This window comes from Oncorhynchus mykiss, chromosome 21 (assembly GCF_057628025.1).
Source record: "Oncorhynchus mykiss isolate SJ-2025 chromosome 21, ASM5762802v1, whole genome shotgun sequence".
Classification (NCBI taxonomy): Eukaryota; Metazoa; Chordata; class Actinopteri; order Salmoniformes; family Salmonidae; genus Oncorhynchus; species Oncorhynchus mykiss.
Window position 1 is genome coordinate 844,475 of NC_143042.1, and position 25,526 is coordinate 870,000.

Genomic DNA, 25,526 nt, shown 5'->3' on the forward strand with positions numbered 1-25,526 from the left:
CACCCCATATCACCCCCATAATCACCCCCATAATCACCACCATAATCACTCCCACACCACCCCCATAATCATCCATATCACCCCATATCACCCTCAATTACCACACTTACCCCCAGCATCACACCCATAAAATCACCCCATATCACCACCATAATCACCCACTATTCACCCCCATAATCACCACACATCACCCCCATATCACCCCATATCACCACCATAATCACTCCCATCACCCCCACAATCACCCATATCACCCCCACTACCCCATCATCACACTCACCCCCACACAAATCACACCCGTGATTATCCACCACCCCCAACAAATCACCCCATAATCACAGTGTGATGGTATATATCTCTCTGCTTGCTCAGCTAACCAGGAGGAGAGTGCCTGGCGGTGGTATACGCTAACAGTGTGGTGGTGGTATATGCTAACAGTGTGGTGGTGGTATATGCTAACAGTGTGGTGGTGGTATATGCTAACAGTGTGATGGTGGTATATGCTAACAGTGTGATGGTGGTATATGCTAACAGTGTGGTGGTGCTATATGCTAACAGTGTGATGGTGGTATATGCTAACAGTGTGGTGGGGTATACGCTAACAGTGATGGCGGTATATGCTAAAAGTGTGGTGGTGGTATATGCTAACAGTGTGGTGGTGGTATATGCTAACAGTGTGGTGGTGGTATATGCTAACAGTGTGGTGGTGGTATATGCTAACAGTGTGATGGTGGGTACATGCTAACAGTGTGGTGGTGGTATATGCTAACAGTGTGTGGTGGTGGCATACGTGAACAGTGTGGTGGTGGTATATGCTAACAGTGTGGTGGTGGTATATGCTAACAGTGTGATGGTGGTATATGCTAACAGTGTGGTGGTGGTATATGCTAACAGTGCCAGGTGGTGTTTCACGTCTTGACATCCAGGCACAGTGGAGGGAGGTCTGTCTGACAGGATAAGAGACTCTGCGGCTGTCAGCTTGTGGATTGCAGATTTGCACGCTGTCTGTTTAAAGTATTTGTACACTTTCTGTCTCATCTGTTGGTCCTCCACCATGCCACCTGCAGTATTTCACCGTCTGTAATACAGCACACTGTATTAGTTTGCCTCTCAGCCTACTTTATGTGCTGCTTAATCCCCTTTATTAGCTGGATTTCTATCTTTCAACATAACATCTCTGGTCTTTTTAACATTTTTGTGAGTATAATCTTTACTGTTCATTTCTGATTGTTTATTTCACTTTGCTTTGTAAGGAAACATACAGTGGCAAGATAAGAATGTGAACCCTTTGGACCTGGATTTCTGTGTGAATTGGTCAAACATTTGATGTGATCTCCATCTAGGTCACAACAACAGACAAACACAGCCTGATTAAACTATAAACACAAACAATTATACGTTTTCTTGCTTTATTGAACACACCATGTAAAGTATGTGAACCCTTGGATTTAATAACTGGTGGACCCTCCTTTGGCAGCAATAACCTCCACCAAACGTTTTCTGTAGTTGTGGATCAGACCTGCACAACGGTCAGGAGGAATTTTTTGCACCATTCCCTTGGATCCTGCTCCAGTTCAGCAATGTTCTTGGGATGTCTGGTGTGAACTGCTCTCGAGGTCATCCACAGCATCTCAATCAGGTTGAGGTCAGGACTCTGACTGGGTCACTCCAGAAGGCCTATTTTCTTCTGTTTAAGACATTCTGTTGTTGATTTAGAATAGTGACAGAGAAGTGACAGAGAGGGTGACAGAGAGTGGAGGAAGATAGTGACAGTAGCTGGAAGGGAGATAGTGACAGAGAGGGTGACAGAGAATAGTGGAGGAGATAGTGACAGAGAGAGTGGAGGGAGAGCCACAGAGAGAGTGAATGAGATAGTGAAAGAGTGACACAAAGCGAGTTACAGAGAGAGTGAAGGAGATAAGAGAGTGACAGAGAGAGTGACAGAGAGGGTGACAGAGAGTGGAGGAGATAGTGACAGAGAGAGTGGAGGAGATAGTGACAGAGAGAGTGGAGGAGATAGTGACAGAGAGGGTGACAAAGCCAGTTATATAGAGTGGAGGAGACAGCGACAGAGATAGTGAGGACAGAGTGACAGAGATAGTGGAGGAGAGAGTGACAATAGGGTGGAGGATAGTGACAGAGAGGGTGGAGGAGAGGGTGACAGAGAGATGCAGTACAGAGTGACAGAGAGAGTGGAAAGAGAGGGTGACAGAAGAGTGGAGGATAGTGAAAAAAAAGGGAAGCAGATAGCGAAAGAGAGGTGGAGGAGATAGTGACAGAGAGAGCTGGAGGAGATAGTGACAGAGAGAGTGGAGGAAGACAGTGATATAGATAAGTGGAAGGAAGATAGTGACAGAGAGAGTGGAGGAGATAGTGACAGAGAGAGTGAAGGAGTTAGTGACAGAGAGAGAAGGAATATAGTGAAAGAGAGTGACAAAGCGAGTTACAGAAGAGAGTGAGGAGATAAAGAGAGTGACACAGAGAGTGAAGGAGATAGTGACAGAGACAAAATGTCAAAGCACCCCCCACCTTGCCTCCCCTTGTCCTGTTAGATAGTGTTCACAGAGCATACACACACACACACACGTTTCTCAGAGTGTCATAGGGTTATCGGGGAGGGCATGTTTCTGTAAACGACATCACAAAGTGGAGGTAATTAGCCATGAAATGTGCTCCATGCGAGCAGCTTTGGGCCACAGCCCCACCCCTACGTATTTAATGACACTACGCAGGGAGGGGAGAGAGGGAGGAGAGTCAATGTTAGGGACGCAGAAAATGAGAACCAGCCAGTGAGTAAGAGAAGGAGAGTCAGCCCGTGACCATCATTTTACACCCCCATAATCCACACGGGTCACACCCCCAACACCCCATCACTTTTACACCCCTCATCACCCCCATCACTTTACACCCCACGGTTCCATCTGACGGGCTTCACATCCTAACAACCCCCATCACTTTACACCCCCACATTCCACATCACCCAAGCACCCCAACTTCATACATCCAAACACCCCCAACACTTTACACCCCCAACACCTGATCACTCTACACCCCCACACCCCATCACCCCAACACCCCCAACACTCCCATCACTTTACACCCCCTAGACTCCCAACACCCCACATTCCACCACTCACACCCCCACACTCCCATCACCCCAGCACCCCCAACACTCCCATCACTTTACACCCCCAACACCCCATCACTTTACACCCCCAACACCCCAACACCCCCAACACTCCCATCACTTTACACCCCCAACACTCCCATCACCCCAACACTCCCATCACTTTACACCCCCAACACCCCATCACTTTACACCCCCAACACCCCATCACTTTACACCCCCAACACTCCATCACTCACACCCCCAACACCCCACCCCCAGCTCCCACCCCCACACCCCATCACTTTACACCCCCAACACCCCATCACTTTACACCCCCAACACTTCCATCACTTTACACCCCAACACTCCCATCACTTTACACCCCCTAACACCCCCATCACCCCTACATCCTGACACCCCATCACTCTCACACCCCCAACACTCCCATCACTTTACACCCCCAACACCCCATCACTTTACACCCCATCACTTTACACCCCCAACACTCCCATCATTTTACACCCCCATCACTTTACACCCCCATCACTTTACACCCCATCACCCCAACACCCCCAACACTCCCATCACTTTACACCCCCAACACTCCCATCACCCCACAACACCCCCAACACCCCCATCACTTTACACCCCATCACTTTACACCCCATCACCCCCAACACCCCCAACACTCCCATCACCCACAGCACCCCCTACACTCCCATCACCCCAACACTCCCATCACTTTACTCCCTAACACCCTGATCACCCCAGCATCCCCCATTCAGTCTCACACCCCCAACACTCCCATCACCCCTACCCCATCCACTCGCACCCCCAACACCCCATCACTTTACACCCCCAGACCCCATCGTACTTCCACCCCCATATTTCCATCCCCACATCATCACTTTACACCCCCAACACTCCCATCACCCCAACACCCCATCCACTTTACACCCCCAACACCCACGGCATTTTACACCCAACACCCCATCACTTTACACCCACAGCACCCCCATCACTTTACACCCCCATCACTTTACACCCACAACACTCCCTGACTTCCCCTTCTCCGTCCCATCCACCCCCGGCAACACACTCCCCTCTCCATACACCTCCCTCCCCTGCTCCCTGGTCCCATCAGGGTGTTAGATGAGACCATTGAACTCCCTTGTCTGCTTAAGTGGAGCCTCACAATCACCTCCTCAGCTCTCTGCAGCTCGCTGAGACATTAACGACACCAATTAAGGCCCTGCAGTAAGGGTCTGGGCCACTGGGCTCACACACACACACATATATATACAGACACACATAAAAACATACACACACACACACAAACACACAGACATAAACACACACACACACACACACACACACGTACATATGTGTGTCTAGCTAGCACTTTGCACTCCTTCCCAGGCCGCTGATATCCTGTTAAATACATCTGACCCACATTCAACCCACATCGGCTAGAATTCATACACAACACTTCACAGTCACCCAAGGAACACTATCAAAGGGTGCTGTCCCACTAGTCCAGTACCGTCATATTCCTCATGACTGAAGATACTCAGGCCCCAGCCTACAGAGAGAGAGACAGAGACAGATGGAGAGAGAGACAGACAGATGGAAGAGAGAGAGAGAGAGAGAGAGAGAGAGAGAGAGAGAGAGAGAGAGAGAGAGAGAGAGGATAGAACGATAGAGAGACAAACAGACGGAAGAGAGAGAGAACAGAGAGAGAGGATAGAACGATAGAGAGAGAGAGAGAGACAGACAGATGGAGAGAGAGAGAGACAGAGAGAGAGAGAGAGAGAGAGAGAGAGAGAGAGAGAGAGACAGAGACAGATGGAGAGAGAGAGAGACAGATGGAGAGAGAGAGAGAGAGAGAGAGAGAGAGAGACAGAGACAGATGGAGAGAGAGAGACAGATGGAGAGAGAGAGAGAGAGAGAGAGAGAGACAGAGAGATAGATGGAGAGAGAGAGAGAGAGAGAGAGAGAGAGAGAGAGAGACAGAGACAGATGGAGAGAGAGAGAGACAGATGGAGAGAGAGAGAGACAGATGGAGAGAGAGAGAGAGTGAGAGAGAGAAAGGACAGAACGGATAGAGAGAGAGAGAGAAAATCAGAAATCAGCTCACTAAATTGAAGAATCCATAGACTCTAACCACATCTGGAAAAAATGAAAAACTAAAACCCTCCAAAATAAAAACCCTCCAACCCAAAAAGGCCTGTGGTGTTCAGCCCACCCCAATGTAACCATCAAATATACAGACAACAAATTCCAATTGGCTATACTAAAACTCTTTACCACCCCTAGCTCTGGCATCTTCCCCAATATTTGGAACCAAGGACTGATCACCCCAATCCACAACAGTGGGTAAATAAATTTCTACCCCACTATGAAGAATATGCGCTACAAATAACCTTGCAAAATCCTCTGCATTATTATTAGCATAACTTGGCACATTTCCACCAAAACAATGACTGAGCAAATGTCAAATAGGCTTTTTACCAAATTACCGTATAATATGAATGTATTACCCTGCACACCCTAATTGACAACCAAACAAACCAAAACAAAGGCAAAAAGTCTTCTCATGCTTTGTTGATTTCAAAAAAGCCTTCTAATGACCGCATGACAAGTGCTTTGCTAAAACCTTATGGAAAGTGGTGTTGGGGTAATACATACGACATTATAAAATCCATGTACACAAACAACAAGTGTGCGGTTAAAATTGGCAAAAAACACACATTTCTTCACAGGTCGCGGGGTGAGACAGGGATGAGCCGAGCCACCCCGAACATATATATCAACGAATTGGCGCGGGCACTAGAAAGTTCTGCATAGTACCCGGCCTCACCCTACTATATAATCAAAGTCAAATGTTGCCTAAATGTTTACTGTTAATTTTTATTGTTTATTTCACTTCTTAACATATTCACTTTGGAACATCATCTACCTCACTTGCTTTGGCAATGTTAACACATGTTTCCCATGCCAATAAAGCCCTTCTGAATTGAATTCAATTGAGAGAAACAGAGACAGAGAGAGGATAGCAACGATAGAGAGAGAGAGAGAGAGAGACAGAGACAGAGGCAGATAACGATAGAGAGAGAGAGAGAGAGGATAGAACGATAGAGAGAGAGAGAGACAGATGGAGAGAGAGAGAGACAGAGAGAGAGAGAGAGAGAGAGAGAGAGAGGATAGAACGATAGAGAGAGAGAGAGAGAGGATATTATCTACCTCACTTGCTTTGGCAATGTTAACACTCAGTTTCTGATGCACAAAGCCCAGTATCTGATTGAATTGGATAGAATGATATAGATAGATAGATAGATGGAGAGAGAGACAGAGAGAGAGGGACAGAATGGATAGAGAGAGAGAGAGAGAGAGAGAGAAAGAGAAAGAGAGAAACAAACATAGAACCAAATCATCAGATAGAAAGAGAGAGAGAGAGGATAGAACGATAGGGAGAGAGGGAGGTGAGCATCAGAGACCACTCACCCATAATGAGGAATCACGTAATATAGGCAGACACACACACTACTTTCTGCCTGAATGTTAGAAGAGGGGAAGAGAAAACAGACTGACATATCTCTTGGCTCTAAAGCTCTCACATTAACACAGCTGCCAAGCTGGGCCTGGGGACCATACGCACTCCCCCCCCCCTCTATCATCCCCTCCACCCCCCTCCCCTGCCCCCCTCCCCCACCCCCTCACGCCCTCTCTCCCCCACCTCCCGCCCCTCCTCTCTCCCCCCACCTCCCGCCCTCTCCTCCCTCCATGTCTCTCTCCCTCCACCCCCTCCCCTGCCCCCTCCCCCTCACTCCCTCCCTCCTCTCCCTCACTCCCTCCCCCCACCTCTCTCTCTCTCCCCTTCTTCCTCCACTCCCTCCCCGTCCCTCCTCCACCTCCCTGCCCTTCCTCCACCTCCTCCTGCCCCTCTTCCCTCCACCCCCTCCCTGTCTCTCTCCCACCCCCTCCCCCGCCCCCTCCCTCCACCCCTCCCCTGCCCCTCCCTTCATCACTCCCTGTCTCTCTCCCTCATCTCTCCCGCCCCCTCCCTCCATCCCTCCCTGCTCCTTCCTCCACCTCCCTGCCTCTCTCCCTCCATCCCTCCCTGCCTCTCTCTCTCTCCAGCCCTCCCTGTCACTCTCCCTCCATCCCTCCCCTGTCTCTTCCCTCACACCCCTCCCCGTCCTCTCCCCTCCACCTCCTCCCGCCCCCTCCCCCACCCCCCTCCCTGCCTCTCTCCCTCACCCCCTCCCTCTCCCCACCCCCCCCCCCGCCCTCTCCCTCATCCCTCCCCGCCCCTCCCCACCCCCCTCCCCGCCCTCTCCCCACCCCCTGCCTCTCTCCCTTCATCCCTCCCTGCCTCTCTCCCTTCATCCCTCCCTGCCTCTCTCCCTTCTACTCCCTCCCTCCATCCCTCCCTGCCCCCTCCCTCCTACCTCCCTCCCCCCATCCTTCCCCGCCCTCTCTCCCTTCACCTCCCTCCATCCCTCCCTGCCCCTCTCCCCTCCATCCCTCCTCTCCCCCATCCTTCCCTGCCTCTCTCCCATCATCCCTCCCTGCATCTCTCCCCTACCTCCCTGTCTCTCTCCCTTCACCCCCTCCCTGCTCTCTCCCTCCATCCCTCCCTGCCTCTCTCCCTGCCCCTCTCCCTCCATCCCTCTCGCCTTGTTCCCCCCCCCCCCCCCCCGCCCCTCTCCCCTCCTTCACCCCCTCCCTGCCCCTCTCCCTCCACCTCCTCCCGTCCCTCCCTCCACCTCCCTCGTCCTTCCTCCATCCTCCCTGCCTCCATCCCTCCCTGCTCCTCTCTCCCTCCATCCCTCCCTGTCTCTCTCCCTCCATCCCTCCCTCCTGCCCCTCTCTCCACCCCCCTCCCCTCCTGCCCCCTCCCTCCACCATCCCTCTCGCCCCCCCCCCACCCCCCCCCTCTCCCCCACCACCTCCCTGCCTCTCCTGCTCCATCTCTCCCTGCCCCCTCCCCCCATCCCTTCCCTCCCTCCATCCCTCCCTGCCCTCTCCCCCTTCACCCCCTCCCTCCCTCCACCCCCTCCTCTGCCCCTCTCCCTCCCTGTCTCTCTCCCTTCATCCCTCCCTGCTTCTCTCCCTCCATCCCTCCCTGCCTCTCTCCCTTCATCCCTCCCTGCCTCTCTCCCTCCATCCCTCCATGCCTCTCTCCCTCCATCTCTCCTGCCCCCTCCCTTCATCACTCCCTGCCCACTCCCACCTCACTCCCCTCTCCCTCACCTCCCGCCCCTCCCTCCCACCCCCTCCCTCCCCCCCCCCCCCCACCTCCGCCCCTTCCTCCACCCCCTCCCTGCCTCTCTCCCTCCATCCCTCCATGCCTCTCTCCCTCCATCCCTCCCTGTCTCTCTCCCTCTTCCACCTCCTCACCTTTCCACCCCCTCCCTGCCCCTCTCCCTCCACCCCCTCCCCTGTCCCTCCCCCCACCTCTCCTGCCCCCTCCCCCTCCACAACTCATCCCCGGCCCTCCCCCCCTCCATCCCCTCCCCGCCCCTCCACCCCCTTCCTCCCCGCTCCTCCCCATCTCCCTCCCTGCCTCTCTCCCTCCACCTCCCCTCCCTCCATCCCTCCCTGCCTCCATCCCTCCATCCCTCCCTGCCTCCTCCACCCCCTCCACCTCCGCCCCCACATCCCTCACTCCCCTCCCTGCCTCTCATCCCTCCATCCCTCCCTGCCTCTCATCCCTCCATCCCTCCCTGCCTCTCATCCCCCTCCCTGTTCCTCCATCCCTCCATCTCATCCCTCCCAGTCTCATCCCTCCATCTCATCCCTCCCAACAGAAGAAGACATAACAACTGAAACCAATCAGAAATGCATAATGTCTTGAGCCTCTCTTGAGTCACGGATGTAATCCCTCTAAGATCAGCTACTCAGTCGGTGGTCTTCAGTGTGTGGGTTGTATCCGGGCTTGTTGGGAGGCTGTAGAGGAGATGTAGGGGGAATCTTCAGATCTGTGGCTCAGTCTCCCACGTCCTCTTCCTCCCTGTCTCATTACAGCTGTCCTGGCTGGAGCAGACCAATACAGCTGTGTTTACTGTCAGTCTCCAACCCCCCCCCCCCCACACACACACAGACACACACATACACACACAGACACAGACACACACACTCAGCATAAATGTAGAAACTACTGGACTGTCTTCCTCTGGCGTATGAGGAAGAGGTTGCAGGACTTAAGACAATTGATTCAAATATTCAAGTATTATTACAGTAGAATCAAGGTGTGTTAGCGCTGGGTGGGAACAAAAGCCTGCACAGTGCTCCCCAGGTTTCTCCTGGGGAAGGAATGGATAAAATCAGGGGTGGAGTGGGCCCTTGGCCTCTGGTTGGCTGCTCAGAACTTTGCCCAGTTCTGCTTCTAAGAGGTTCTGTCCAGTGTCCCACCACAGATCTGCCTCTGTTCAAAAACTCTACTACACAAAGAGCTTATTTATTTATGCATTGATGTTTACCTTCGAACCTGCGGAACACCTATGGAACATTCCAGAACCACCTGAACCAGTCTGCTCCCAGTGGGGGGGTTGACAGATATAGGGCTGGGAGTGGGGGTGTGAACACACACTCACACACACACACACACACACACACACACAAAATTGGTCACAGTGCGAGCACCATAGTGGGCTACAAGCAGGAGCTGCACGACAACAAAGTCCCAGAGGTCCACAAACTGTCAGAGGAGACAGAGGGGGGTACGAGGGGGACAGAGGGTGGTATGAGGGGGATGGGGGGGGGGGGGGGTACGAGGGGGACAAGGTACGAGAGGGACAGAGGGGGGTACGAGGGAGACAGATGGGGGTACAGGGGTGTAGCCCCTCTCAGAGGAGAGTGTCTGGGAGGCTGTGTGGTCTGGGGGGGACAGAGGGGGGTACAGGGGTGTAGTCCCTCTCAGAGGAGAGTGTCTGGGAGGCTGTGTGGTCTGGGGGGCAGAGGGTGGTATGAGGGGGATGGGGGGGGGGGGGGGGGTACGAGGGGGACAGAGGGTGGTATGAGGGGGATAGGGGGGGGGTACGAGGGGGACAAGGTACGAGAGGGACAGAGGGGGGTACGAGGGAGACAGAGGGGGTACGAGGGGGTCTAGGGGGACAGAGGGGGGTACAGGGGTGTAGCCCCTCTCAGAGGAGAGTGTCTGGGAGGCTGTGTGGTCTGGGGGGGACAGAGGGGGGTACAGGGGGACAGAGGGGGGGCATCATCAGCACTTTAAAGTGAAAGGAGAGAAGTGGTGAGGAAGTATTGTCATACTTGTGTAAAAGTAAAAGATCCCTTAATAGAAAATGACTCAGGGGGAAAAGTCCCCCAATAAAATACTACTTGAGCAAAAGTCTAATAGTATTTGGTTTTAAATAAGTATCAAAAGTAAATGTATTTGCTAAAATATACTTATTATCATAAGTAAAAGTATAAATAATTTCATAATCCTTTAATGAGGCAAAGCATTTTTATTGTATATATATATATATATATTTTATTTTATTTTTTTATTTTTTTTACAGATAGACAGAGGCACACTCCAACACTCGGACATCAATTTACAAAAGAAGCATGTGTGTTTAGTGAGTCCACCAGATCAGAGGCAGAAGGGATGACCAGGGATGTTCTCTTGATAAGTACGTGAATTTCACAATTTTCCTAGTATTTTAGGTGTCAGGGAAAATGTATGGCGTAAAAAGTACATTATTTTCTTTAGGAATGTAGTGAAGTAAAAGTAAAAGTTGTCAAGATAGTACAGTAAAGTAGAGATACCAAAAAATAAACTACTAAAGTAGTACTTTAAAGTATTTGTACTTAAGTACTTTACACCACTGAAGGAGAGAGAGACGGTACTTCACACCACTGAAGGAGAGAGAGACGGTACTTCACACCACTGAAGGAGAGAGAGACGGTACTTTACACCACTGAAGGAGAGAGAGACGGTACTTTACACCACTGAAGGAGAGAGAGACGGTACTTTACACCACTGAAGGAGAGAGAGACGGTACTTTACACCACTGAAGGAGAGAGAGACGGTACTTTACACCACTGAAGGAGAGAGAGACGGTACTTTACACCACTGAAGGAGAGAGAGACGGTACTTTACACCACTGAAGGAGAGAGAGACGGTACTTTACACCACTGAAGGAGAGAGAGACGGTACTTTACACCACTGAAGGAGAGAGAGACGGTACTTTACACCACTGAAGGAGAGGGAGACGGTACTTTACACCACTGAAGGGAGAGACGGTACTTTACACCACTGAAGGAGAGAGAGACGGTACTTTACACCACTGAAGGAGAGAGAGACGGTACTTTACACCACTGAAGGAGAGAGAGACGGTACTTTACACCACTGAAGGAGAGAGAGACGGTACTTTACACCACTGAAGGAGAGAGAGACGGTACTTTACACCACTGAAGGAGAGAGAGACGGTACTTACACCACTGAAGGAGAGAGAGACGGTACTTTACACCACTGAAGGAGAGAGAGACGGTACTTTACACCACTGAAGGAGAGAGAGACGGTACTTTACACCACTGAAGGAGAGAGAGACGGTACTTTACACCACTGAAGGAGAGAGAGACGGTACTTTACACCACTGAAGGAGAGAGAGACGGTACTTTACACCACTGAAGGAGAGAGAGACGGTACTTTACACCACTGAAGGAGAGAGAGACGGTACTTTACACACTGAAGGAGAGAGAGACGGTACTTTTACACCACTGAAGGAGAGAGAGACGGTACTTTACACCACTGAAGGAGAGAGAGACGGTACTTTACACCACTGAAGGAGAGAGAGACGGTACTTTACACCACTGAAGGAGAGAGAGACGGTACTTTACACCACTGAAGGAGAGAGAGACGGTACTTTACACCACTGAAGGAGAGAGAGACGGTACTTTACACCACTGAAGGAGAGAGAGACGGTACTTTACACCACTGAAGGAGAGAGAGACGGTACTTTACACCACTGAAGGAGAGAGAGACGGTACTTTACACCACTGAAGGAGAGAGAGACGGTACTTTACACCACTGAAGGAGAGAGAGACGGTACTTTACACCACTGAAGGAGAGAGAGACGGTACTTTACACCACTGAAGGAGAGAGAGACGGTACTTTACACCACTGAAGGAGAGAGAGACGGTACTTTACACCACTGAAGGAGAGAGAGACGGTACTTTACACCACTGAAGGAGAGAGGGACGGTACTTTACACCACTGAAGGAGAGAGAGACGGTACTTTACACCACTGAAGGAGAGAGAGACGGTACTTTACACCACTGAAGGAGAGAGAGACGGTACTTTACACCACTGAAGGAGAGAGAGACGGTACTTTACACCACTGAAGGAGAGAGAGACGGTACTTTACACCACTGAAGGAGAGAGAGACGGTACTTTACACCACTGAAGGAGAGAGAGACGGTACTTTACACCACTGAAGGAGAGAGAGACGGTACTTTACACCACTGAAGGAGAGAGAGACGGTACTTTACACCACTGAAGGAGAGAGAGACGGTACTTTACACCACTGAAGGAGAGAGAGACGGTACTTTACACCACTGAAGGAGAGAGAGACGGTACTTTACACCACTGAAGGAGAGAGAGACGGTACTTTACACCACTGAAGGAGAGAGAGACGGTACTTTACACCACTGAAGGAGAGAGAGACGGTACTTTACACCACTGAAGGAGAGAGAGACGGTACTTTACACCACTGAAGGAGAGAGACGGTACTTTACACCACTGAAGGAGAGAGACGGTACTTTACACCACTGAAGGAGAGAGACGGTACTTTACACCACTGAAGGAGAGAGACGGTACTTTACACCACTGAAGGAGAGAGACGGTACTTTACACCACTGAAGGAGAGAGACGGTACTTTACACCACTGAAGGAGAGAGACGGTACTTTACACCACTGAAGGAGAGAGACGGTACTTTACACCACTGAAGGAGAGAGACGGTACTTTACACCACTGAAGGAGAGAGACGGTACTTTACACCACTGAAGGAGAGAGACGGTACTTTACACCACTGAAGGAGAGAGAGACGGTACTTTACACCACTGAAGGAGAGAGAGACGGTACTTTACACCACTGAAGGAGAGAGAGACGGTACTTTACACCACTGAAGGAGAGAGAGACGGTACTTTACACCACTGAAGGAGAGAGAGACGGTACTTTACACCACTGAAGGAGAGAGAGACGGTACTTTACACCACTGAAGGAGAGAGAGACGGTACTTTACACCACTGAAGGAGAGAGAGACGGTACTTTACACCACTGAAGGAGAGAGAGACGGTACTTCACACCACTGAAGGAGAGAGACGGTACTTCACACCACTGAAGGAGAGAGACGGTACTTCACACCACTGAAGGAGAGAGACGGTACTTCACACCACTGAAGGAGAGAGACGGTACTTTACACCACTGAAGGAGAGAGACGGTACTTTACACCACTGAAGGAGAGAGACGGTACTTTACACCACTGAAGGAGAGAGACGGTACTTTACACCACTGAAGGAGAGAGACGGTACTTTACACCACTGAAGGAGAGAGACGGTACTTTACACCACTGAAGGAGAGAGACGGTACTTTACACCACTGAAGGAGAGAGACGGTACTTTACACCACTGAAGGAGAGAGACGGTACTTTACACCACTGAAGGAGAGAGACGGTACTTTACACCACTGAAGGAGAGAGACGGTACTTCACACCACTGAAGGAGAGAGAGACGGTACTTCACACCACTGAAGGAGAGAGAGACGGTACTTTACACCACTGAAGGAGAGAGAGACGGTACTTTACACCACTGAAGGAGAGAGAGACGGTACTTTACACCACTGAAGGAGAGAGAGACGGTACTTTACACCACTGAAGGAGAGAGAGACGGTACTTTACACCACTGAAGGAGAGAGAGACGGTACTTTACACCACTGAAGGAGAGAGAGACGGTACTTTACACCACTGAAGGAGAGAGAGACGGTACTTTACACCACTGAAGGAGAGAGAGACGGTACTTTACACCACTGAAGGAGAGAGAGACGGTACTTTACACCACTGAAGGAGAGAGAGACGGTACTTTACACCACTGAAGGAGAGAGAGACGGTACTTTACACCACTGAAGGAGAGAGACGGTACTTTACACCACTGAAGGAGAGAGACGGTACTTTACACCACTGAAGGAGAGAGACGGTACTTTACACCACTGAAGGAGAGAGACGGTACTTTACACCACTGAAGGAGAGACGGTACTTTACACCACTGAAGGAGAGAGACGGTACTTTACACCACTGAAGGAGAGAGACAGTACTTTACACCACTGAAGGAGAGAGACAGTACTTTACACCACTGAAGGAGAGAGACGGTACTTTACACCACTGAAGGAGAGAGACGGTACTTTACACCACTGAAGGAGAGAGACGGTACTTTACACCACTGAAGGAGAGAGACGGTACTTTACACCACTGAAGGAGAGAGACAGTACTTTACACCACTGAAGGAGAGAGACAGTACTTTACACCACTGAAGGAGAGAGACAGTACTTTACACCACTGAAGGAGAGAGACAGTACTTTACACCACTGAAGGAGAGAGACAGTACTTTACACCACTGAAGGAGAGAGACAGTACTTTACACCACTGAAGGAGAGAGACAGTACTTTACACCACTGAAGGAGAGAGACGGTACTTTACACCACTGAAGGAGAGAGACGGTACTTTACACCACTGAAGGAGAGAGACAGTACTTTACACCACTGAAGGAGAGAGACAGTACTTTACACCACTGAAGGAGAGAGACAGTACTTTACACCACTGAAGGAGAGAGACGGGAGAGGGACTTCCCTTAATTGGAGTGACAGGTGTGACTGAGGGCTAGTGCTGTTCATTAGGGTTCGTTCAGGTGCTTTGTGTGGTGTCTGGGCCCCTACCATCACACAACCTTTTAATAAGAACCATCACACATCTATCACAGTGTTGTCAGTTAGAGAAAGCTCACAGTAGACAGTGTTGTTAGTTAAAGAGAGAAAGCTCACAGTAGACAGTGTTGTTAGTTAAAGAGAGAAAGCTCACAGTAGACAGTGTTGTCAGTTAGAGAGAGCTCACAGTAGACAGTGTTGTCAGTTAGAGAGAGCTCACAGTAGACAGTGTTGTTAGTTAGAGAGAAAGCTCAGAGTAGACATTTTTGTGAGGTAATTAGAGCAGGTGAGAATTAAGGCGTCAGGATGCTTCAGTTCGGCGGGCGCCTAGCCGATGTCGAACTGAGAGAAGACATTACTGTGTGCTGACAGGAGACATTACTGAGAGGAGACATTACTGAGAGGAGACATTACTGTGTGCTGACAGGAGACATTACTGAGAGGAGACATTACTGAGAGGAGACATTACTGAGAGGAGACATTACTGTGTGCTGAGAGGAGACATTACTGAGAGGAGACATTACTGAGAGGAGACATTACTGACAGCTGAGATGAGACATTACTGTGTGCTGAGAGGAGACATTACTGTGTGCTGAGAGGAGACATTACTGAGAGCTGAGAGGAGACATTACTGAGAGGAGACATTACTGAGAGGAGACATTACCGAGAGGAGACATTACCGAGAGGAGACATTACCGAGAGGAGACATTACCGAGAGGAGACATTACCGAGAGGAGACATTACCGAGAGGAGACATTACCGAGAGGAGACATTACTGAGAGCTGAGAGGAGACATTACTGAGAGAAGACATTACTGAGAGCTGAGAGGAGACGTTACCGAGAGGAGACATTACCGAGAGGAGACATTACCGAGAGGAGACATTACCGAGAGGAGACATTACCGAGAGGAGACATTACTGAGAGCTGAGAGGAGACATTACTGAGAGGAGACATTACTGAGAGCTGAGAGGAGACATTACCGAGAGGAGACATTACCGAGAGGAGACATTACCGAGAGGAGACATTACCGAGAGGAGACATTACTGAGAGCTGAGAGGAGACATTACTGAGAGGAGACATTACTGAGAGGAGACATTACTGTGTGCTGAGAGGAGACATTACTGAGAGGAGACATTACTGTGTGCTGAGAGGAGACATTACTGTGTGCTGAGAGGAGACATTACTGTGTGCTGAGAGGAGACATTACTGTGTACCGAGAGGAGACATTACCGAGAGGAGACATTACCGAGAGGAGACATTACCGAGAGCTGAGAGGAGACATTACTGAGAGGAGACATTACTGAGAGCTGAGAGGAGACATTACTGAGAGGAGACATTACTGTGTGCTGAGAGGAGACATTACTGAGAGGAGACATTACTGTGTGCTGAGAGGAGACATTACTGTGTGCTGAGAGGAGACATTACTGTGTGCTGAGAGGAGACATTACTGAGAGGAGACATTACTGAGAGGAGACATTACCGAGAGGAGACATTACCGAGAGGAGACATTACCGAGAGGAGACATTACCGAGAGGAGACATTACCGAGAGGAGACATTACCGAGAGGAGACATTACCGAGAGGAGACATTACCGAGAGGAGACATTACTGAGAGCTGAGAGGAGACATTACTGAGAGGAGACATTACTGAGAGCTGAGAGGAGACATTACTGAGAGGAGACATTACTGAGAGCTGAGAGGAGACATTACTGAGAGGAGACATTACTGAGAGGAGACATTACTGTGTGCTGAGAGGAGACATTACTGAGAGGAGACATTACTGTGTGCTGAGAGGAGACATTACTGTGTGCTGAGAGGAGACATTACTGTGTGCTAAGAGGAGACATTACTGAGAGGAGACATTACCGAGAGGAGACATTACCGAGAGGAGACATTACCGAGAGGAGACATTACCGAGAGCTGAGAGGAGACATTACTGAGAGGAGACATTACTGAGAGCTGAGAGGAGACATTACTGAGAGGAGACATTACTGTGTGCTGAGAGGAGACATTACTGAGAGGAGACATTACTGTGTGCTGAGAGGAGACATTACTGTGTGCTGAGAGGAGACATTACTGTGTGCTAAGAGGAGACATTACTGAGAGGAGACATTACTGTGTGCTGAGAGGAGACATTACTGTGCTGAGAGGAGACATTACTGAGAGGAGACATTACTGAGAGCTGAGAGGAGACATTACTGAGAGGAGACATTACTGAGAGGAGACATTACTGAGAGGAGACACTACTGAGAGCTGAGAGGAGACATTACTGAGAGGAGACATTGCTGAGAGGAGACATTACTGTGTGCTGAGAGGAGACATTATATAGAATATCATTCCTATCAGAGAGAGAGAGAATAACCACTGTCGTAGGAGTGTGTGTGTGTGTGTGTGTGGCGGCGTAGGAGTGTGTGTGTGTGTGTGTGTGTGTGTGGCGGCGTAGGAGTGTGTGTGTGTGTGTGGCGGTCTGTGCTCCGTGCACCAGGTCTGGTCTGTGCAGGTCCAGGTGTGCTGTTGACATTTTAATCAGGACTGAATCAGCTAGAGAGAGGTTTCCCAGAGCTACCTCTGCTACAGTTACTGAACACACACACACACACACACACACACACACACACACACAGTGACAGCGTAAATCAAATGTCCTAACGTGACTGACCACGCAACCACACTGCACCCTGTGGCCTCAATGACATCAGTCCATAACCAATATCCAACGGGTCAGAAATGACCCCCCCCCCCCCCCTGAATACCAGAGGTCCGGTCACATCAAACCTGTCATCCCAACATGACCTGGAATCAGTCCAGACTAGACCATTTAACTGGTAATGGGACGGGGGGGGGGGGACGGGGGGGTAGAAGGAGAGGAGAAGAGGAGAGAAGAGAACTAGTGAAGGAGAGAGAGGGAGAGGAGAAGAGAAGGAGAGAGGAAGAGATGGAGAGAAGAGAAAGAGAAGAGAATGAGAGAGGAGAAAGAAAGAGAAGAGAAGGAGAGACAGACATTAACAAGGACAGAACGACACCAGATATATACATATACGGTTCTCACCTGCCAATCTCTGCTCTGGAGACACGCACTTGTGAACAAACACACACACGCACGCACGCCACACACGCACGCACGCCACACACACACACTCTCTCTCTGAGGGCTGTGTGTGTAAACTAAGGCCCTGAAGGTTAAGAGGGTGGCCTCTTGTTCAAGGTGCAGGTTTTGAAAATGCTGGGCTCTGATTGGCTGCTGGGGGGGGGGGGGGGGGGGGGGGGAATTCAACCCAGGATCCCCTGTGAGGGTTGTAACCCCTCTCTGCTCCTAACAATGGGACTTACCACAATGGGGTCTGGGTCTCATATAGCGCCCCAGCGCAGTGTTTGAGTGTGTGTCTAAGTGTGTGTGTGTGTGTGTCTAAGTGTGTGTGTTTGTATGCAGGTGGAGCACAGTATGAGAGAGTAGTACAGGGTCAGACCTCCTTACCACCCTAGGTGGTACATGTTCAAACCCCTCGATGTGTGTGTGTGTGTGTCTCTGGTGTGTGTGTGTGTAGTGGTGTAAAATGTGTTATGTGATATCTAACAGCATGACTCAGTAAATGGTTACCCCTAGCGATAAATACATATATTTTAGGTCCGGTCTGGTCCGGTCTGGTCCAGTCTGGTCTGGTCTGGTCCGGTCCTGTCCGGTCTGGTCTGGTCTGGTCCTGGTCAGCTTGTTTTTTCTAATGTATTGCCGTATCCGTCAGTGTTGTAGACCTGCCGGTCTGTAGAAGGTTCTAAATCCATTTGAATCCCTGATATATAACGAACACATACGACTGCAGTGCGGGATGGAGGATATGCAGGCAGCCAATCATTATCAGTTGTGTGAATATATTTGTTTACAATGTAATGAAATCTCTTTCTCATCCCTTTTCTATTGATGGAACCCTCATCGTCATGGAGAAACATTTTGATAGACTTCATCCTCAGCACTTAGGGAGCCAGCCAAGGCCCTATTTACAAACTCACCGAGTCCTCGTTGACCCCATTGACATTTTCCTAAGAGGCTTCTCTATAACCGCCCTGAGGGGACACCGCAGTCAAACTAAGATATTTGAACTGTTTTCTGAGTGTGTACTGGGAACACACTGGGAACACACTGGGAACACACTGGGGACACACTGGGAACACACTGGGAACACACTGGGAACACACTGGGAACACACTGGGAAAACACTGGGAAAACACTGGGAACACACTGGGAACACACTGGGAACACACTGAAAACACACTGGGAACACACTGGGAACACACTGGGAACACACTGGGAACACACTGGGAACACACTGGGAACACACTGGGAACACACTGGGAACGTCCACAGTCGTCCTCTCTGACACTACTACGATAACACTCATCCATCTGTCCCCTGAGGCAAACTACGATCCAACAGAGTCCTTAACTATTCTCTGTATATATACTTGTTGAAAGACACCTGTGTAAACCAGTCTGGTTATTCACTGACACGTTTTGGTAAAAGACATCATGTCTTTCCTAACGCACGTTGTTTTAGCCATTTTGTGAGTATATTCCTTGCGGGAAGTTCACATTAGTTAATAATACGAAAGAAGAAAGGCTCTAGTAGGATTTCCCCTAATGTTGGAAATGATGACAGCATGGTTCTTTCAGCTCTCTGCTATCTGAGACCAAAATCTACTCTGAGGTAATATAGAGACTGCCTCAGGTCTACTCTGAGGTAATATAGAGAGACTGCCTCAGGTCTACTCTGAGGTAATATAGAGACTGCCTCAGGTCTACTCTGAGGTAATATAGAGACTGCCTCAGGTCTACTCTGAGGTAATATAGAGACTGCCTCAGGTCTACTCTGAGGTAATATAGAGACTGCCTCAGGTCTACTCTGAGGTAATATAGAGACGGCCTCAGGTCTACTCTGAGGTAATATAGAGACGGCCTCAGGTCTACTCTGAGGTAATATAGAGACTGCCTCAGGTCTACTCTGAGGTAATATAGAGACTGCCTCAGGTCTACTCTGAGGTAATATAGAGACGGCCTCGGGTCTACTCTGAGGTAATATAGAGACGGTCTCGGGTCTACTCTGAGGTAATATAGAGACGGTCTCGGGTCTACTCTGAGGTAATATAGAGACTGCCTCAGGTCTACTCTGAGGTAATATAGAGACCGCCTCAGGTCTACTCTGAGGTAATATAGAGACCGCCTCAGGTCTACTCTGAGGTAATATAGAGACCGCCTCAGGTCTACTCTGAGGTAATATAGAGACGGTCTCGGGTCTACTCTGAGGTAATATAGAGACTGCCTCGGGTCTACTCTGAGGTAATATAGAGACGGCCTCGGGTCTACTCTGAGGTAATATAGAGACGGCCTCGGGTCTACTCTGAGGTAATATAGAGACGGCCTCAGGTCTACTCTGAGGTAATATAGAGACTGCCTCAGGTCTACTCTGAGGTAATATAGAGACTGCCTCAGGTCTACTCTGAGGTAATATAGAGACGGCCTCAGGTCTACTCTGAGGTAATATAGAGATGGCCTCAGGTCTACTCTGAGGTAATATAGAGACGGCCTCAGGTCTACTCTGAGGTAATATAGAGACGGCCTCAGGTCTACTCTGAGGTAATATAGAGACGGCCTCAGGTCTACTCTGAGGTAATATAGAGACTGCCTCAGGTCTACTCTGAGGTAATATAGAGACTGCCTCAGGTCTACTCTGAGGTAATATAGAGACGGCCTCAGGTCTACTCTGAGGTAATATAGAGACGGCCTCAGGTCTACTCTGAGGTAATATAGAGACGGCCTCAGGTCTACTTCCTCACTAGAATCTGATGGTTAATTATATTGTCTGTTGGACGATATCAAGATATGAGTCAGGGGTGATAAGAGAGGAGATTACATTTAATTAAACTTCAGAATTAAATTAATTAATATTCTGATCATTTCTGGCTATGAAAGTGAAATATAATTTAACAGAGATAACTCATGTGAGTGAAATATAAAAGCACACAGTCCGTTTCCGTTGGAATTTAAAATGTAAAAGATGGATAAGTAATTACCCAATAATTACTACAGTGTTGCAAATTCCTATAACGGGAAAATAGACGTACTCTAGTTGGATAAAAAAAATATATATTGTACTCATCAACTTAATGTGATTTCATTCAGATTTTTGATACAATTGTTAATAAATAACACAAAGGCTAATAATTATATTGACAACATAGTTCGTGTGTTTTGGTTTAAACCCGTTTTGACATTGTTAGACTGGTGAGAACAACTACAGCGAGAGCAGTTACTGTGTCTGTCGCACACTGGCCTATAACGCTTTCTGATCTGGTAGGCCTAAAACAACCTTAAAATAATATCAACAAGTATAGAAGATGACAGTGTAAATACATTAGAATAGAATAGACCACCAACTAATCTGCGTGAACTGCACAGCAGACCATATTAGCGGTCTAAATCAATTTAGTGACACGTCAGATAACTTGAACGACTGAAATGAGCTGTTGTTGATACATCCGCTTACAAAGCATTTCAACAACTTCATGCATTCATTCATTTGTCTAAAAAAAACTATAAGCGAACTAAAATGTCAGAGGTCAAACTCGACCACTAAATAATTAGACCCATTGACCTAAAATGGAAATGACCTAAACCCTCACCTACAAGAAAATTAAAATGAACAAAGTAATTGAAACTTCAGCCTGATAATGAAGATTGCATAATTTAAAACGAGAAAAAAATGTGTTATATATACGCACGTTTTTCTACACGTCGGAAAGAAAACTATTCCAACAGAAAACCCAGTTTTCTTGAACACATATAGTCTCCATTTTGACCACAGCCACGGAGTTCATTTAGAACAGTTAGCCGGGTTTGCAGATGTAGGTGTACAGCACGTACACAAACTCCACATTCAGCAAGGAGTTTAATTAACCCCAAAGTTGTGTCAAATAAAATAACTGTATCAAAACGTCAACTCTGCGACTCTCGGGGAGGCTATTTTGAAAACTTCTATAAGTGAAATGAAGCGTGCATAACGGGGAGAGTTTATACTGATACAAAAGCGCATGAATTCCCTAGTTGAAAAGTAACAATAAACATTCATTACAGTCCGTGGCCGGATATAAAATAATATGTCCTTACTTGTATCGTTTAGTTTAGCGGTGACCGTTTCCCCCTGAGCGTTCGGCGTTCCGAAACGTTCTCCAGAGTTCCAGTTCCAAAACTTTCTCCAGAGTTCCAGTTCCAAAACTTCCAAAACAAAAGTTCCAGTTCTAGAACGAAGTCTCTTCGTTGAGAGAACAATTTTATGAACGACCGATTATACAAGTATGAGTTTCCTCCCGAGAAAATAAGACAAATTCCACCTCCGTTAAATTACACTTGGCACGGGAGTTCCTTTTTGTCGTTGACTAATTTCACAACAAGTTCCACAGAAAAGTTTTTCGGTCCGTTCCAAAAGAACCCGCTCGGTTCGCTCCTCGGTCTCGGGTATGGTTCTTAGCTCCTCTGTTCACGGCGGTGGAGACAGTTGTTTGCTCCGATGACATAGCTAGCAGAGCAATAAGAAACAGGTGTACAATACTAATTATTTCGCGATTAGTTGCTCCGTCTCCAAACGATTACGCAGCGTCTCTATTTCCCGCAAAATAAAACACATGCGAAGTAATCCAGTTCGGGAGATGACAGACGCTGCTCCGGACAGAGCGCGTGAAACAAAAGAAAATATGAACTACGGTATGATGACTCCACGTTTAGTAGCCTCCTTACGAACGAACGCCAGTCACACTCAAGAAGAGAAAGTTTCTCAGTACCAACACCGTCAGAGCCTGAGGATATCCAGATATTTATTGTTCCCCTTCAAGTATGCTTTCCTTTAATAAAGCCCCAGCCTCCTGTAAACTCCAGTCCCCGGCGGCGGGAGCCGTGTGACAGGCAGAGGTGAAGTCTCGCACGGGGGCGTCCGGTAGCGGTATAGTTGAAGTGAGCGGCAGCGAGCGGCTAGCCTGACAACTTCCACAGTCCTCTAGTCGATGTTCGCGTTCAGAGAGAGTGAGTTGGGAGAGTTTCGCCCAGTGCTTAGCCCATGCGCCTGCCCTCCTCGCATAGCTTGTCTTCGGAGCGGGGTAATAAAGTAGCAGGAAGGGGATATCCCAAAGTACCCCAGCAACTCCCACGGGACTGGACAGGAGCGCGCACAGACACAGACAGAACACGTGTTGATTGACAGCCATCACCAAGGCCGGGTTTTACGAGATGCCCGCGCATTTGTCCTGTTTTGTCTGAAAACTGTTTGAGTTACTATAGTACTATAGAGTGATCAGAACACTGCTAATTCTAGAATAAAACCTAGAGATAGTTTAATGCTACAGTTTTTACTTGTTTGATCATGTCCTTTAGTATTAAATCCATAGCAACCACTGAGTTTCACTCGTTTTATTTTTAAATATGACTAATGCAACATCTACTACTTCTATTATAAATCCATTAACAAATATTACAGTGAGATTGTGTGTAACCGGCCTTCACACAACATCCCATAATGTCAGAATGGAATTATGTTTTTATAAATGTTTACCAATGAATTAAAAATGAAAAGCTGAAATGTCTTGACTCAATAGGTGTTTAACTCCTTTGTTATGGTAAGCCCCAAAAATAATTTCAGGAGTAAAAATGTGCTCAACGAGTCACATAATAAGGTGCACGGACTCACTCTGTGTGCAATTATAGTGTTTAACATGATTTATCTTCTGATGATTTTTGAATGACTACCTCATCTCTATACTCCACTATACAATTATCTCTGTAAGGTCCCTCAGTGGAGCAGTGCACTTCATACACAGTCTCAACCACTAAGACCAGGAGGGTTTTCCAATGCCTCGTAAAGAAGGGCACCTAATTGGTTGATGGGTAACAACAACACAAAGGAATGGATATAAGCACAGGTTAAACCTGGTTCAGTCTGCTTTCCACCAGACACTGGGAGACAAATTCACCTTTCAGCAGGACAACGACCTAAAACACGCGGCTGGGTTTCTGTACAGCACTTTGTGACGTCAGCTGATGTAAGAAGGGCTTTATAAATACATCCGATTGAAATACACACTAGAGTTGCTCACCAAGACGACATTGAATGTCCCTGAGTGGCCTAGTTACAGTTTTGACTTAAATCGTCTTGAATATCTGTGGCAAGACTTAAAAATGGCTGTCTAGCAATGATCAACAACCAACTTGACAGAGCTTGATGATTTAAAAAAAAAAGAATAATTGCCAAATATTGTACAATCCAAGTATGTAAAGCTCTTAGAGACTTACCCAGAAAGACTCACAGCTGTAATCACTGACAAAAGGGGATTCTAACATGTATTGACTCAGGGCTGACAAAAGGGGATTCTAACATGTATTGACTCAGGGCTGACAAAAGGGGATTCTAACATGTATTGACTCAGGGGGTGTGAATACTTATGTCAATTCCCTTTCTGTATTTCATTTTCAATAAATGTGCAAAACAATTCAAAAAACATGTTTTGACTTTATCGCTATGTATTATGTGTTATGTATTGTGTATTGTGTATTATGTATTGTGTATTGTGTATTATGTGTATTGTGTATTGTGTATTATTGTGTATTATGTGTATTGTGTATTGTGTATTATGTATTGTGTATTGTGTATTATGTGTATTGTGTATTGTGTATTGTGTATTATTGTGTATTATGTGTATTGTGTATTGTGTATTATGTATTGTATATTGTGTATTGTGTATTGTGTATTGTGTATTATGTATTGTGTATTGTGTATTGTGTAGTATGTGTATTGTGTATTGTGTATTGTGTATTATGTATTATGTATTGTGTATTATGTATTGTGTATTATGTGTATTGTGTATTGTGTATTGTGTATTTTGTGTATTGTGTATTGTGTATTGTGTATTGTGTATTATGTACTGTGTATTGTGTATTGTGTATTGTGTATTATGTATTGTGTATTATGTGTTGTGTATTATGTATTGTGTATTGTGTATTGTGTATTATGTGTATTGTGTATTGTGTATTGTGTATTATGTGTATTGTGTATTGTGTATTGTGTATTGTGTGTATTGTGTATTATGTATTGTGTATTGTGTATTTTGTGTATTGTGTATTGTGTATTGTGTATTATGTACTGTGTATTGTGTATTGTGTATTATGTGTATTGTGTATTGTGTATTATGTGTATTGTGTATTGTGTATTGTGTGTATTGTGTATTATGCATTGTGTATTGTGTATTGTGTATTGTGTATTGTGTATTATTGTGTATTATGTGTATTGTGTATTGTGTATTATGTATTGTATATTGTATATTGTGTATTGTGTATTGTGTATTGTGTATTATGTATTGTGTATTGTGTATTGTGTATTATGTGTATTGTGTATTGTGTATTATGTATTGTGTATTGTGTATTATGTAGTATGTATTATGTATTGTGTATTGTGCATTA

General features: G+C 47.6%; 1 protein-coding gene across 2 annotated transcripts in view; it reads right to left on the reverse strand.

The window, feature by feature from the left end:
- LOC149972931 (protein Wnt-5b-like) overlaps window positions 1–23,170 on the reverse strand; it is a 178,362-nt gene extending 155,192 nt beyond the window's left edge. Inside the window, exon 1 of one of the 2 annotated variants that reach the window (XM_090213391.1) lies at window positions 22,191–23,170. The gene's annotated coding sequence lies outside the window, so the exon portion shown is untranslated. The remainder of the gene's footprint in view (window positions 1–22,190) is intronic. The other variant, XM_090213392.1, reaches the window with a different exon arrangement.
- Between the last annotated feature and the right edge of the window lie 2,356 nt (window positions 23,171–25,526).